The 16,148-nt window shown below is 37.0% G+C and overlaps 1 protein-coding gene across 12 annotated transcripts in view; it reads right to left on the bottom strand.

Moving 5' to 3' along the window:
* The window catches only part of UBR2 (ubiquitin protein ligase E3 component n-recognin 2), a 124,036-nt gene that overhangs the window by 93,621 nt on the left and 14,267 nt on the right, over positions 1 to 16,148 (bottom strand). Inside the window, exon 1 of one of the 12 annotated variants that reach the window (XM_042986371.1) lies at positions 3,134 to 3,326. The exons of the other annotated variants lie outside the window; for them this stretch is intronic. The gene's annotated coding sequence lies outside the window, so the exon portion shown is untranslated. Of the gene's footprint in view, positions 1 to 3,133; positions 3,327 to 16,148 lie in introns of those variants that run through there. 12 annotated transcript variants of the gene reach the window in all.

Here is a 16,148-nt window from a genome sequence, read left to right as displayed (position 1 = left end):
TCAGAGAGATTACTGCCTGTGCTTTCTTCAAGGATTTTTCTGGTTTCAGATCTCACATTTAGGTCTTTAATAAATTTTGAATTTATTTCTGTGTATGATGAAAGAAAAGTGATCCTTTTTTTCCAACACCATTCATTGAAGAGACTGTCTTTTCCTATTGTATATTCATTCCTCCTTTGTTGAGGATTAACTGACCATATAGTTGTGGGTTTATTTCTGGGTTTTCTATTCTGTTCCATTGCTCTATGTGTCTATTTATGCCAGTACCATACTGTTTTAATTACTACCGCTTTGTAATACAACTTGAAATCTGGAATTGTGATGCCTCCATTTTTGTTTTTCTTAGGGCTTGAACATAGGGCTTGAACTCACAACCCTAAGATCAAGGGTCACATGCTCTTCCAATTAAGCCAGCCAGGCACCCCTCCATTTCTTCTAAGTTGTCCAATTTGTTGGCATACAGGTTTTCATAATATTCTGTAAAAACTGTTTGTATTTCTATGGTGTTGGTTGTTATTTCTTTTACTAGTGACTTTGTTATTTGGGTCTTCTCTCTTTAAATAAATCTTGCTAGAGGTTTATCAATTTTGTTGATCTTTTCAAAGAACCACATCCTGGTTTCACTGATCTGTTCTATTTGGTTTTTTTGTTTCTATATCATTTATTTCTGCTCTAATCTTTATTATTTCCCTCCTTTGGGTTTGAATTTTGTTTGTTTTCCAGCTCCTTTAGGTGTAAGGTTCGGTTGTGTATTTAAGATTTTTCTTGCTTCTTGAGGTAGGCCTGTGTTGGTATAAACTTCCCTCTTAGAACTACTTTTGCTGCATCCCAAAGATTTTGGATTGTTGTGTTTTCATTTTCATTTGTTTCCACTGTATTGGCTATCTTTATTTTTTCTTAGCAAATAATTTAAAGGTATATATATCCTTCTAAATACTCCTTTATCTATGTCCCAAAAATTTCAACACACAATGTTTTTATCATTCAGTTCCATTTCTAAATTTCCTTAGTGATTTCAGTGATATCTGTTTACTTAACATTAGCAATGTTAGTTTCTAAACATACTTAACCTACCCTTTTGCTGTTTCTAATTTTAACTATAGTGGGAGAACAATCTGTACAGCTCTGAGCTGGGAATTAACTGAAGTTTCCCTTAAGGCCAAATACACAGATTGCTTTTTAATTTTTTTTTAATGTTTTATTTATTTTTGAGAGAGAGACAGGGTGCGAGTGGGGGAGGGGCAGAGAGCGAGGGAGACAGAGAATCCGAAGCAGGCTCCAGGCTCTGAACCGTGAGCACAGAACCTGATGCGGAGCTCGAACCCATGAACCATGAGATCATGACCTGAGCCGAAGTCGGACGCTTAACCAACTGAGCCACCCAAGCACCCTTATACAGATTGCTTTTTAAAAATTGAGATGTAACTCACATACAATTCATCTTTTCAAAAGTGTCCAACTTAGGGCACCTGGTTGGCTCAGTCAGTAGAACATGTTACTCTTGATCTTGGGGTCATGAATTCAAGCCCTACGGTGACCGCAGGGCTTATGTTAAAAAAACAAAACAAAACAAAACAATGCAATGGCTTGTTAAGAAAAAAAAGTGTCCAACTTAGTAGTTTGTAGTATCACAAGGTTGTACAAAAATAACCAATAAGAACATGTGGAGATATGGCTATTCAGATTCTTTGCCCATTTTTTAATTTGGTTGCCTTTTTGTGTCTTTTATGCTTTCTACCATAAATTCTATTTGTCAGATATGAAAACTGCTATTCCAGCTCTCTTTTGTATCATATGAATATGATACATAACATACATACGTTATCTTTTGGCTGGGATATTTTTCTCCAGTGCTTCTCCTATTTTTGGTGACTTCCAGTTTTACTTTGCCTGTCATAGCATTTTTGGATTCCTAAAAATCAACTAGAGAGCCAATGTCTTTATGTTTTTACATAATTATATAGAAAAGTAAAGCCAGATCCTTGTTCTCTAGGAGCCTATCTTTAACAGAAAGACAAATGTGTACAGTTAAGGATCAGTTGTTAATTGTCATATTAAAGGTATACTGGTTTGGTGGAAGTACACACAGATTCCTGAGATTTTTAGGGCTTTAGTGAAAGCAGTCATCTCCAAACTCTCTTGGGTCATGCATCTCTCATTAAAATGTTTAGACTATGCACTATCTATGTAAATATATTCATAATACACACATATATTCACAGCAACTTTACATATATTTATAAGTTATATATATGCGCTACTATGTGGTTCTAATTAGTCCTTCAATTATACTACTGTGTAACTGGAGTCCCAGGAATGGAAAAAATGCAGAAAATATATTTGAAAAAGTAATAATCTAAACTTCCCAAATTTGGTTCAAGCCATCAACTTATGCTCCAAGAAACTCAAGGAACCTCATGAGGACAAAAACAAAGAATGCACAGCTAGACGTATCACAGTCACACTGCTAAAATCCAAAGACAGGAGTGCCTGGGTGGCTCAGTTGGTTAAGCATCTGACTCTTGATTTTGGCGCAGGTCATGATCTCATCGTTGTGGGATCAAGCCCTGTGTTGGGTGCTCACTGTGCATGGAGCCTACTTAAGATTCTCTCTCCCTCTCTTTCTCTGCCTCCCTCGCTCGTGCTCTCTCCCTCTCTCAAAAGAAAAGAAAAATAAAAAGTAAAAATCTCAAAGGCAGCTAGAGGAAACCAGCACATTTCACACAAAGCACCATAGATATGCTAATAAAAAGCTGACATTATCAGAAACAACAGAGGTCAGAGGACAACGGAACATCCTTAAAATGTTGAAAAGGAAAAAAAAATTATCAACCCAGAATTCTATATGCAGGAAAATATCCTTAAAATTGAACGCAGACTTCCAGTTTCCAGTCCAGCATGTACAAAGTTTGGAGGTTACCACACTGTCCTAACAAGTAAAAAGCTAAACAAACTGAAAAATCAATAAGTATTCCTAGATTTACAAAAGAAGTGAGGTCACAGGACAAACTGCTACCCCCAAAATTGTAGAGACCAACAGATGAATACAGAGAATACTGACTTGTGAGACCAGAAACCAACAAACACAAACCTCTATAGGTACCACTGGTGAGGTAGGAAACCTGAACTGTACCTGACAAATTGCTGGAGGCTCAGTTCAGTGTGAACATCGGAGAGATTAAAAACTTCAGTCACTGGGCACTGGAGAGTGACCCAGTCATCAGGGCCTCACGTTTGGTGAGTTTTATTTCCTGGAGTTCTACTAGTTCTCACAGTGAACATCAGAGAAAAATCCTCTCCTGTTTCCAGCAGGGGTTAAAAAAAAAAAAAAAAAAAAAAAAAAAGGAACCATTGTGAAATATGCAAGGGCATTCTGTTCTTAAAAACTCTGCACTGGGCTCTGCGCTGAAAGTGCAATGCCTGCTTGAGATCCTCTTTCTCACTCTCTCTCATTCTCTCTCTGTGTACCCCTCCCACTCAAAAATAAATAAATAAACTTAAAAAATAATAATAGTCTGCCCTCAGAAGAAACTGTAATCACAGCCTAACCTGCTAGGGTTTTATCAGAGTCTAACGGGCCTGGGAAAGAGAAATATCCAATTCCAGCCCACTCTAGCTATCCTGCCCCACAGAAAGACAGATGAGGATGGGGGCAGTGTTGAGAAGCACATTTGAAGTTCCGAGTCCAGAGGTACAGGCTCACTAGAAGACTGAGATCTAATCATAGGACTCTATAATGTTTGCCCTTCCCCATTGCTTTACTACCACATCACTAAAGGCCTATGGAGTTCCTTTTACCTAGTATATCATATGCCTGGCTATCAAAACATACTAAAAGTCAAAAAATACAATTTAAAGAGACAGAGCAAGCATCAGAATCAGAGTCAGATATGTCAGAAATGGTGGAATTATCCGACCTGAAATTTAAAACAACTGTGATTAATATGTTACGGGCTCTAATGGCTACAGCAGACAGCATACAAGAACAGATGGGCAATGTAAGCAGAGCTGGAAATTTTTTTTTTTTAACTTTTATTTATGTTTATTTATTTTTGAGAGAAAGAGAGACAGAGAGACACAGAAAGAGAAACAGAGACAGTGTGAGCAGGGGCAGGAGAAGGTCAGAGAGACAGGAAGTCACAGAACTCGAAGCAGGCTCCAGGCTCTGAGCTGTCAGCACAGAGCCCGATGCAGGGTTTGAACCCATGAACCGTGAGATTATGACCTGAGCTGAAGTCAGACACTTAACCGAATGAGCCACCCAGGCGCCCCCTGAAATCTTAAGAGAAAACCAAAAAGAAATGCTAGAGATTAAAACACTATAACAGAATGAAGTATGCCTTTGGTGGGCTTATTAGTAGACTGGACATGGCTAAGCAAAGAATCCTTGAGCTTGAGAATATCTCAACAATCCGAAAAGCAAACAGAAAAAAGACTGGAAGAAAAACAGAACAAACTATCCATGAAATGTGAGACACCTACAAAAAATATAATGTATGTGTAATAGGAATACCAGAGAAAAGAAAGAGAAAAAAGAGAAAGGAACAGAAAAAACATCTGAAACAATAATTACTGAGAATTTCCCTAAATTAATGTCAGACACCAAGCCAAGATTCAGAGAACATCAAGTATGATAAATGCCAAAAAACCCCTATTCCTAGGCATATCATTCTCAGATTACAGAAAATGACAGATAAAGAAGCCAGAGAAGAAAAACATCATACCTATAGAGGAACAAAGATAAGAATTATATCTGGACTTCTCCTCAGAAACCATGCAAGCAAGAAGAGAGTAGAGTGGAATATTTAAAATATTGAAGGAAAAACCTCATCAACCTAGAATTCTGTACCTGCAAAATTATTCTTCAAAAGTGAAGGAGCAAGAAAAACTTTCTCAGACAAAGTAAACTTGGATTGATTGTAAATATATACTGCAAACTCTAGGGCAACCACAGAATAAAGTAAAAAACCCCAGAAGTATAATGGATATGCTGTGATAGGTAGGAATGGTTATATTGACATCTGATAAAATAGACCTGGAACAAGGAATATTACTAGAATTAATAAAGGATACTGACAATTCATAATGACAAAAGGATCAATAATCAGGAAGTCACAGCAATTATAAATATCTGTGTGGCTAATAAGAGTTGATAACTGAAACATAAATGGACAGAAGAAATAAATAAGTCCACAATCACATCTGAATATTTTAATACCCCTTTCTCAGTAACTGATAAAAAAGCTAGTCATAATAAAAATCAATAAATAAGCATATAGAAGACCTGAATGGCAGTACCCATCACCTTGTCCTAATTGACATTTATAGAATATTATATCCAACAACTGCAGAACACAACTTTTAAGTGCATATGGAACATTCAAGACTGAGTTATAAAACAAGTCTCAATAAATTTCGAGACCAAAACCTTATAGAACATTTGTGTTAGAAATCAGTTACAATGTATCTAGAAAAGCTTCAAGTATTTGGAAATTAAGCAATATACTTCTAAATAACTGACAGATTAAAGAATAAAATATAAGCATATTAAACCTAAAGTAAGCAAAAAGAAGAGTAACAGTAAGAGCAGAAATCAGTGAAACAGAACAGATAAAAGAGAATATTAACAAAGCAAAAGTCAGATTCTTTGAAAAGATTCATCAATCTGATTGAAGAGAGAAAAACACAAATTACTAACATCAGGAATGAAAAAGAGGACCTCACTATAGATACCACAGACATCAACAGCATAAGCAAATATTATGTATGACTTTAGTATCAATAAATTTAACATTATACAATGAAACACATTCCTTGATACAAGATGAAATAAAGTTCTGAATAACTGTAAAAAGTATCAAAGAAATTTGTTATCAAAAACTTCCTTCAAAGAAAATACCAGGCCTTGACAGTTTGTTTTATTGGCAAATTCTATCAAACATTTAAGCAAGAAATCATATCAATTTTACATAGATTCTTCAGAAAGTATAGAAAAAGTACTTCCTAATTCATTTTATAAGGCCAGCATTAACTCTGATATCAAAACCAAAGACATTACAAGAAAATGACAGACAACACAACATTAGCAAACTGAATCCAGTAATATATGAAAGTTAATACATGATAATCAAGCTCTGCTTATCTCAGTAATGAAAAAACATTTGAAAAATCAATCAATGCAATCACTAATAAATAAAAAAGGAAAACTATAATGGGGTGCCTGGGTGGCTCAGTTGGTTAAGCACCTGACTCTTGGTTTCGGCTCAGGTCATTATCTCACTGTTCATGGGACTGAGCCCCACAGTGGGCTCTGCGCTGACAGCATGGAGCCTTGGGATTCTCCCCCTCTCTCTCTGCCCCCCTCCCCCAAAATAACGAAATAAACCTTTAAAAAAAAAAAAAAAGGAAAACTATGACAATCCCAAAAGCTGCAACATAAAAGCAGTGAACAATATTCAATAGTGATTTGTAATATTTTTTAAAAACTCTGCAAACTAGAAATAGAAGGGAACTTCTTCAATGAGATCAAGGGTATGTAAGAGAAAACTATATCCAACATTATACTTAATAGTGAAAGACTGAATATATCCCCTAAGACTGGGAACAAGGCAAGAATGTCCTACTTTCACCAAGGCAGTAAGGCACAAAAAAGAAATAAAAAGCTGGAAAGGAAAAAATAAAACTGTCCCCATTCAGAAATGACCTGATTATATAAAAATCCTAAGGAACAAAAAACAACAAAAACTGCTAAGCCAATTTTGCAAGGTTACAAGACATAAGTTCAATTATCAGAAACAAACTGTATTTCTTTATACTCACAGAAAAAAAATGGGAAACTAAGAAAAAAATATACCACCATAAAATACCTAGGAATAAACATAACCAAAAGCATGCACAACTTCTACATAAATCCTATAAGACACTGCTAAAGAGATTAAAGAAGACCTTAATAGGGGCTTCTGGGTGGCTCAGTTGGTTAAGCATCTGACTTCGGCTCAGGTCATGATCTCACAGTTCATGAGTTCAAGCCCCACACTGGGCTCTGTGTTGACAGCTCAGAGACTGGATGGAGTTCTGTGTCTCCCTCTCTCCCTGCCCTTCCCCCACTCATGCTCTCTGTCTCTCTTTCTCAAAAATAAATAAAAAATTTTTTAAAATATAAAGAAGACCTTAATAAGTGGAGAAATATGATGTTCAAGGACTACAAACCTCATTGTTAAAACGTCAATTCTCCCCAACTGATCCACAGATTAAACACAATCCTAATCATAACCTAGGCAGTCTTTCTTAAAAATAACAACTGACAAACTGTAATTCTAAAATTCACAAAGTGCAAATGACCTGAAATAGACAAAAGAAAATTTAAAGGCACAGAAATTTAAGATTTATAGTAACCAATTCAAGGCTAGCTACAAACCTACGGTGATCAAGAAAATGCGGTTATTGCAGTAAGAATAGCCATCTCAGCGAATGGACTACAGCAGCTCCCCCTTATCTGCAGTTTCACTTTCAGCAATTAGTTACCTGTGGTCAGCTATAGTCTGGAAGCAGATGATCATCTTTCTGATGCATGGTCAGAGGGCTAAAAATAGCCTAAAGCTGGTTCATAATGTTTATGTCATTCCCCTAACTTCATCTCATCATGTAGGCATTTTATCATCTCATTATCATCACCAAAAGGGTGAATACATTGTAAGAAGATATTTTGAGAGAGACCACATTCACATAACTTTTATACAGCATACTGTTATAACCATTGCTTTGTTATTAGTTATTGCTGTTAATCTGTTACGGTGCCTAATTTATAAATTAAACTTGATCACAGGTGTGTATGTACAGCAAAAAACATAGTATATACAGGGTTTGGTACTATGCATGGTTTCAGGCATCCACTGGGGGACTTGGAATATATCCCTTGTGGATAAAAAGGGGCTACTGTAGATTAGAGTGTTCTGAAATAGACCCATACTTATATGGTCAAATGGTTTTTGTTTTTGTTTTTGTTTTTTTTTAACATTTATTTATTTTTGAGACAGAGAGAGACAGAGCATGAACAGGGGAGGAGCAGAGAGGGAGGGAGACACAGAATCTGAAACAGGCTCCAGGCTCTGAGCTGTCAGCACAGAGCCCGACGCAGGGCTCAAACTCACGGACCGTGAGATCGTGACCCGAGCCGAAGTCAGACGCTTAACTGACCAAGCCACCAGGTGCCCCGGTCAAATGGATTTTGATAAGGTACGAAAGCAATTCAAAGGAGAAAATAACAAGTGGTACTGGAACAAGTGCACATCCACATATAAATAAATGCAGCTCAACCCCTACCTTAAGCCATATAAAAAATTAGTCTGAGACAGATCATAAACCCAGACATAAAATCTACAATAGAAAAGCGATAAAAGAAAACTTAGAGAAGAACACAGACAGACTATCTTTGCTACCTGGGGGAAGGCAGACATTTCTTAAACATAGGAAACAATCATTCAAAAAGAAAAAAACTGGTAAACTGGCATCACAATTAAAAACTTCTGTCATCAAGACACCATATAGACAAGTCACAGGCTAGGAGAAACTACTCACAAAACATGTCTGACAAAAAGGACTCGTATCCGCAGTATATAAAGAACTCCAAAACTCAATAATAAAAGGACAAACAGTTCAATAAAAAATAGACAAAAGACTGGAACAAACACTTTAGAAGTTAGATGAATGAGCAATAAGTACGTGTAAAATTGCACCAACATCATTAGTCATTAGGGATAATTAAAAGCATAATGAGATACCACTACACAGAATAGCAAAAATTTAAAAAAATGACAACATCAAATGTTGGGGAGGATATGGAGCAAGTGGAACTTTCAGACATCACTGGTGGGAACAAAAAACCATTTCAGAGAAAAGTTTTGGAAGTTTCTTAAGTTCAACATATACTTGCCCTCTGACCCAGCAACTCTGCTCCTAAGGATTTATCCATGAAAAATTAAACATAAGTCCATAAAAATACTTGTTTGCAAATGGTAACAGCCAGCAATTAATGTATCAGCTAAGAATGTTCACTGTATTAGATTACTGTCTAGAAAGGTCTATTTTAATGGTATCTTAATATCCCTAAAATGTGTCATAAAAAGCTGAAGATTTAAAAAAAACTTTTTTTAAATGTTTATTTATTTTTAAGAGAGACAGAGCACGAGTCAGGGAGGGGCAGAGAGAGGCAGAGAGAGAGAGAGAGAGAGAGAGAGAGAGACAGACAGACAGACAGACAGAATACGAAACAGGCTCCAGACTCTACACAGAGGCGGATGCGAGGCTCAAACCCACACCATGGGATCCTGACCTGAGCCGAAGTCAGACGTCCAACGGTTGACTGAGCCACCCAGACAACCCAAAAGCTGAAGATTTTTAATGGAGGAAGATTTATGTTATTTGGTATATTAAAACACCAGAAGTAGAGTTAAGTAAAGGATAATAACACCTAGTACTTTAATATGTTGTATTTAAAACAACGCTGGCATAAACTGATATGATTTATGAAATAAATTACCATTTTCTTTCCTTTAAATTAAAATTTTTTTTCACTAAAAAAATAGAATTGTTAAAAAAAAAAAAAAGGTCATAGAGGCTTTCTTTATTCATGATAGCCTCAAACTGGAAACAACCTAAAATGTTTACCTATAGGACAATGGATTATGGGCAACTATAGTACATTCATACAATGGACTACTACTCAGCAATTAAAATGAAACCCAATTTCCAGTAATCATAACCACGTGGATAAATCTGATAGATATTATGTGAGTAAAACCAGGCACAAAAGAGTGATTTCATTTTTATGAAGTTCTATAACAGGTAAAACTAATCTAAGTTGAAATTATCAGAATAGTGGTCACCTAGGGGCTAGAGCTACTAAGAAGGAAATTTCTAGTCAGAAGGAAATCTATCTTGAAGGGATGTGAGTTACATGAGGTTAACTATTATCAAAAATGTACAATTAAGATTTGTGCCTTTTGAAATATACAAATTTTCCCTTTAAAAAAAAAAAGAACTCAATTGGGTACAAAGAGGAAAATTCTAGTGATATAAATCTGATTTTCCTTACCTGAAAGGATCAGCCCATAGTAATCCAGTCATAGTTCTACTATTTCCTAACATCTAGACAAAGGCATGCATATAAAGTTGATATTATATGCCAGGTACTCCTGTTTGATCCTGCAACAAACTGGTAACAGTAAACAAAAATGATCTCAAATCTGTAAACCAAGAATGTAAGACTCCTTTTAGACAACTACAGGAATCTCAATTACCTAGGAAATATCAACTGCCCTCTCCCTGTCATCTTCCAGGGCAGAGAGAGCAGTGCAGACAAGGGGATTTCCAACATACTGAAGCTCACAGTGACAACACACAGCATTGAAATTCTATTTCTAGGCATTTACCTTGAAAAATACTGAGACAGGAGCACCTGGGAAGCTCAGTTGGTTAAGTGTCTGACTCTTGATTTCGGCTCAGGTCACAATCTCACTGTTTGTGAGTTTGAGCCCCATGTCGGGCTCTGTGCTGACAGCACAAAGCCTGCTTGGGGTTCTGTCTCCCTCTCTCCCTGCCCCACCCCCACTTGCTATCTCTCTCTCAAAATAAATAAAAATAAACTTAAAAGAAAAATACTGAGACGTGTAAAAAGAGATGTGTACAAATATGTACAGAGTGTTTTTTGCACTCTAGTTTATTATAGGAAAAAGCCCTCGAAGTACCCATTTCTAATTTCATTAACAGAGCAATCAAATAAATTATGGCCTGAACTTACTATCAAAATACAGCATTTAAAAGAATGATGATTTATATATACTGTCAGAGAACGATCTCCAAGACAAATTGTTAAATGGAAAAAAAGCCACAACTGCAATATATACAGTATAATTTCATTCCTGTTGCATATCCATAATTAGAGATAACTAATATATATAATTTATAGAATACGTTATACATATATAACATGTATTATATATAAAATATGTATTATATATAATATGTATAATATATAATACATGTCATATATAACATATATTATATATTATGTAAATATATATGTTATATATAACATGTATATGTGTAAGTTATATATGTAAATCATATATATACTATAATGTTATATATATTATATATAAATACATATAACATATATTACATGTATTATGTATAATATATATGTTATATGTATATTGTATATATATTTTAATCGTTTTAAATGTTTATTTTATTTTATTTTGGGGGGAGAGAAAGAGTGAGAGCGGGGGAGGAGCAGAGAGAGAGAGAGAGAGAGAGAGAGAGGGAGGGAGGGAGACACAGAATCTGAAGCAGGCTCCAGGCTCTGAGCTGTCAGCACAGAGCTTGATGCGAGGCTCGAACCTGCAAGATGTGAGATCATGACCTGAGCCAAAGTTGGACACTCAAACGACTGAGCCACCCAGGCACCCCTAATATATACATATTTTTTAATGTTTATTTATTTATTTTCAAGAGAGAGCACAAACGGCGGGGGGGGGTGGGGGCGGGGGTGAGAGACAGAGAGAGACAGAGACAGAGAGAGACAGAGACAGAGAGAGACAGAATCCGAAGTAGGCTTCAGGCTGAGTTGTCAGCACAGAGCCTGACATGGGGCTCGAACCCACAAACCATGAGATCATGACCTGAGCCAAAGTTGGATGCTCAACCGACTGAGAGCCACCCAGGCGCCCCAGAGGTAACTAAAAGTTTTTAAACTAACACAGCATTGATTTCAATCTCTGGAGTATTCACGTCAAAAAGAAAGTCTTAAAATAGAACTCAACTTTTTAAAAAGAGATCAAGTTTTCAAGTTTTTTAAAAAACCAAGAAACTAAACAAACTCTTCTTACTAGAAATAAGAGGTTCATTCTTCCACATTAGAGCTTTATATTTCCACACAGAGTATGTTTACCCCTCTGCTTGATGTATTACTCATGGCTCAGTAACTCATCTGAAGACTCAGTGTTTGGTTGAAAATTTTTTTACATATATAAATATAGTTCTGCAAGTACTTTATTTATATAGATTACCTCATTTTATCATAACTACTCTGGGAGGAAGGAAAAACAACTCCATAGCCCTAAAAAATCATTGAAGAGACTTCTAATGTTCAGCCACAGAGTTTGCATCTCTTCCAGACACCCTGTTTTACAGTTGGACAGAGAGGCCTTCTGATTAGTCCTTACTAAAGGGACATGGGCAGGGTGGCTAATCCCGAGCTGGTGCAATTTCTTTGCTGGGCAAGACCCTCTGGCTCTACTCTTCCCTTGCTGTGCTGGACCCTAAAAAGCATGATGCTAAGTTTATGGAGATGTAACATGCTATTAAGCAACTAACCAGAGCAGAACCCTCCACTCACTGCCCTCACTGATCTAAACGGGTCACACAGTCTGAGTAATGTATTTTGGATAAAGTCTTCAAAAATGTAGGGTTTTTAGTAGTTTTAGCATAACTTCATCTGTCAAGACCAACAAAATCAGAGTTAAAAAAAAAAAGTTAAACCTGAGCAAAACCATTTAATAGTTTACAGTAAAGCATCATAAGGTACTACCTGGAAACATATGCTAAGAATATTCCTCATGGGAGCATTAACCCCCAACCATAACCTTTGGTTATCTATAACATTCACGCAGTAAGTTTTTAAATAGTTAAAAAAAATAAAGTAAAATGTTGTCAGGCCTCCTGCTGACTCACTCAGATGAACATGAAACTCTCAATCTCGGGGTCATGAGTTTGAGTCCCATGCCAGGTGTAGAGATTACTTAAATAAATAAAAATCTAATAATAATAAAAAAGTTCTCAATTTAACTATACAAAGAAAACAATGGAATGAAACCTAACTTCTTTACATCTAATAGAAGCGTTAAACTCAAAATTTATACCACACTAAGTATTTCATATTCTACTAATATTTTATTTTTCTTAATGGTTATCAAATGGCAAAACAGAGTTATGATCAAAATCAGCACTAAGATTATTGCCTCTAAGAACAACCATCTCTAGGGGCGCCTGGGTGGCTCAGTCGGTTAAGCGTCCGACTTCAGCTCAGGTCACGATCTCACGGTCCGGGAGTTCGAGCCTCGCGTCGGGCTCTGGACTGATGGCTCGGAGCCTGCTTCTGATTCTGTGTCTCCCTATCTCTCTGCCCCTCCCCCGTTCATGCTCTGTCTCTCTCTGTCTCAAAAATAAATAAAACGTTAAAAAAAAAAAAAAAGAACAACCATCTCTATTTAGAAAGGAATAACAAGTGTTAAAATTTTTTTCTAATGTTTATTTATTTTTGAGAGAGAGTGCAAGTGGGAAAGGGGCAGCGAGAGGGGGACTGAGGATCTGAAGCGGCTCTGTCCTGACAGTGGTGAGCCCCAATGTGGGGCTCAAATCCACGAACGGTGAGATTATGACCAGAGCCAGAGTTGGACGCTCAACTGACTGAGCCACCCAGGTGCCCCAACAAGTGTTAAATTTGACTATACTTTTCCTAATAGCTAACTAAGTACAGACAAATATCATAAATATTAGCCTACTGCCTGACAACAGATAGCTTCTTCTGACAAAAATAATTTATGACCTACACAAGTTCAGAAATTATGAACCAGTAACTGCAGAAAAACCAACCTAAATCCCTTCACAAATCCCCTTCCTACGAACCACACATAAAAGACTCCTGAATATCATTTTTTCTAGTTTAAGAAAATCTCTATCCTATACACATAAACCACTTTTATCTCTCAAGGATCTAGTTTAGAAACTCACCTAGAATTCCAATAACTATATTTCATCTTTCCAAGTGATACGCTCCATGTCATTTTACCAGGGCACTGGGTTTTATAGGAATACATGAGACATGGGACTAACAAGGAGCCGTTCATCCGCAGGACCCCAGCATGGCCATTTACTAAGAGTTTACCTTGTGCTAAAAATATTGGAAAGCAATACACAAAGGATCTCATTTACTTTCTCAACAACTGTGGAATTAAAGAATTTGGCTGGCTTTTGTCCTAGTTCCTGGGAGGGAACTCTAAATCCTTAGAATTTCCCCTGTGATAGGAGTATCTTTGTTACTATGCTGCCCCTCCCACCGGATAGTTTATTATACTAATGAATGACACAGAGTGGGGACTGGCTATTCCAGAAAGACAAACCATATGAATGGAGGGTTGGGGCTTTCAGCCACGTAATATTAGCCCTACATCTGGGAAGGGAAGTGGAGCTGGACATTAAGTCCTGTGGGCAATGATTCGGTTAGTCATGCCTACCTGATGAAACTCCAATAAAAATTCTGGACACCAGGGCCTGGGTGAGATTCCCTGGTTGCCAATACTGTTTGTGTACTGTCATGCATTAATGTGCCAGGAAAATAATGTGCCCCTGAGGACAACAGAAGCTTTGCATTCAGAAATCTTGCCTATGTATCTCTTTGGCTGATTCTGATTTGTATCTTTTCGCTGTGATAAAACTTCAGTCTTAAGTACAGCATTTTCCTCAGTTCTAGGAGTTGTTCTAGTGAATTATGCAATCTAGTCTGTGGAGACACCCAAAATTTGCAGCCAGCTGATCAGAATTGAGGGTGTCCCTGAGAATCTCTAAACTTGCAGTTGTATCTTGGATAGTCTTGTTGTGAAGGACAGAGCCTTTAACCCGGAGTGTGGCCAACTTCAGGTAACAGCAAAGTTTAGAAAGAGCCGTTAAGAGTGTGGTCCAAATTTAGGCCCTATAGGGCCCTTTATAGATTAAATTTTTCTCTCCCACCCCAGGCTACTTATCTGTCTATATGCAGGTCACCAGACGCTGCTTTCTTTCTTCCACAGTTCAGATAACTGGCCAATCTGCCTCCTCTTTCTGGTTGCCACATTCTAGCCGGTACTTTCTGGTTTCTTCTCCCTATAAGGCTAGCTAGAAGACAGATTTTCCAAACTTTCCCAACACACACCCATTGTAGTTTCTGTTGTTTGTCCCTCATATTGATTCTCTTCCTCAAACTAGCACATCATCTCCTTTTCATTTCGTCTCCAGTTTTTACTGCTGGTCTGAAAAGAGAAATAAATGTATCCATCCTTTGACCTAGAAATTTTACTTTTAGGAATGTATCCTGTGGATCTACATCTATATATGCACAAAGACATACAAAGATATTCAGTGCAGTATTATTTATAATACTAGAAACAACCGAAACGTCTACTAATAGAAGGCTAGTAAGTAAAGGATAGGATATTCATTCAATAATAATCAGCCATTAAAAACATAAGTGAGCATGTTCTCTCTCTATATAATATTATATAACAATTTTAAGGACAAATTTTAAATAAGATAAGCAAGGTGGAAACAGTTTATGTCATATTCTAGCGTTTACTGAATAATATATAAATGCTTTGCATCGGGAAGAATACACAGAAACTACTAGCAGTGATCACTTCTGGATAAGAAAACGGGGAAATTAAGGGATGGAGAAGGAAGGTTATTTTTCACGGCATACACTTTTGTACCTTTGGAAAGATACAGCCAAATGTATGTTTTGTGTCTATTATTACAAAAATTTTTTTCTAATGTTTATTTATTTATTTTGAGAGAAAAAGAGAGAGCAAGCAGGGGAGGGGCAGAGAGAGGGGGAGACACAATCCCAAGCAAGCTCTGCACCATCAGCACAGAGCCCGATGCTGGGCTAGAACTCACACACTGCAAGACCATGAACTGAGCTGAAATCAAGAGTCGGATGCTTAAATTCATTTCACTACAGTGTGACGGTTTAGGTTAATCTATTCATCCCAGTTCTGGATATTCTAACTGTATAGTTAGAGGATATATATGATCAATGAAAAGGAAGGCACCATCAGTAGGAGAACACCTCATGTTGTGAGGAGAAAATTTGTACTTTGTTGACATCTAAAGAGAGTCAAGGGTATAGTAAGGGTATATTAAGGACAGAAACACAAAGAACAGCCTCAGCTATTGCTTTTTAGAAATTGACTTCAGGGCGCCTGGGTGGCTCAGCCAATTAAGTGTCCTACTTCTTGTGGGTTTGAGACCCACGTCAGGCTCTGTGCTGACAGCTCAGAGCCTAGAGCCTGGAGCCTGCTTCGGATTCTGTGTCTCCCTTTCTCTCTACCTGTCCC

Source organism: Panthera tigris, chromosome B2 (genome assembly GCF_018350195.1).
Source record: "Panthera tigris isolate Pti1 chromosome B2, P.tigris_Pti1_mat1.1, whole genome shotgun sequence".
In the NCBI taxonomy this organism is placed as follows: Eukaryota; Metazoa; Chordata; class Mammalia; order Carnivora; family Felidae; genus Panthera; species Panthera tigris.
The sequence above is the reverse complement of the archived record's forward strand: the minus strand, read 5'-3'. Positions and strand labels throughout refer to the sequence as shown.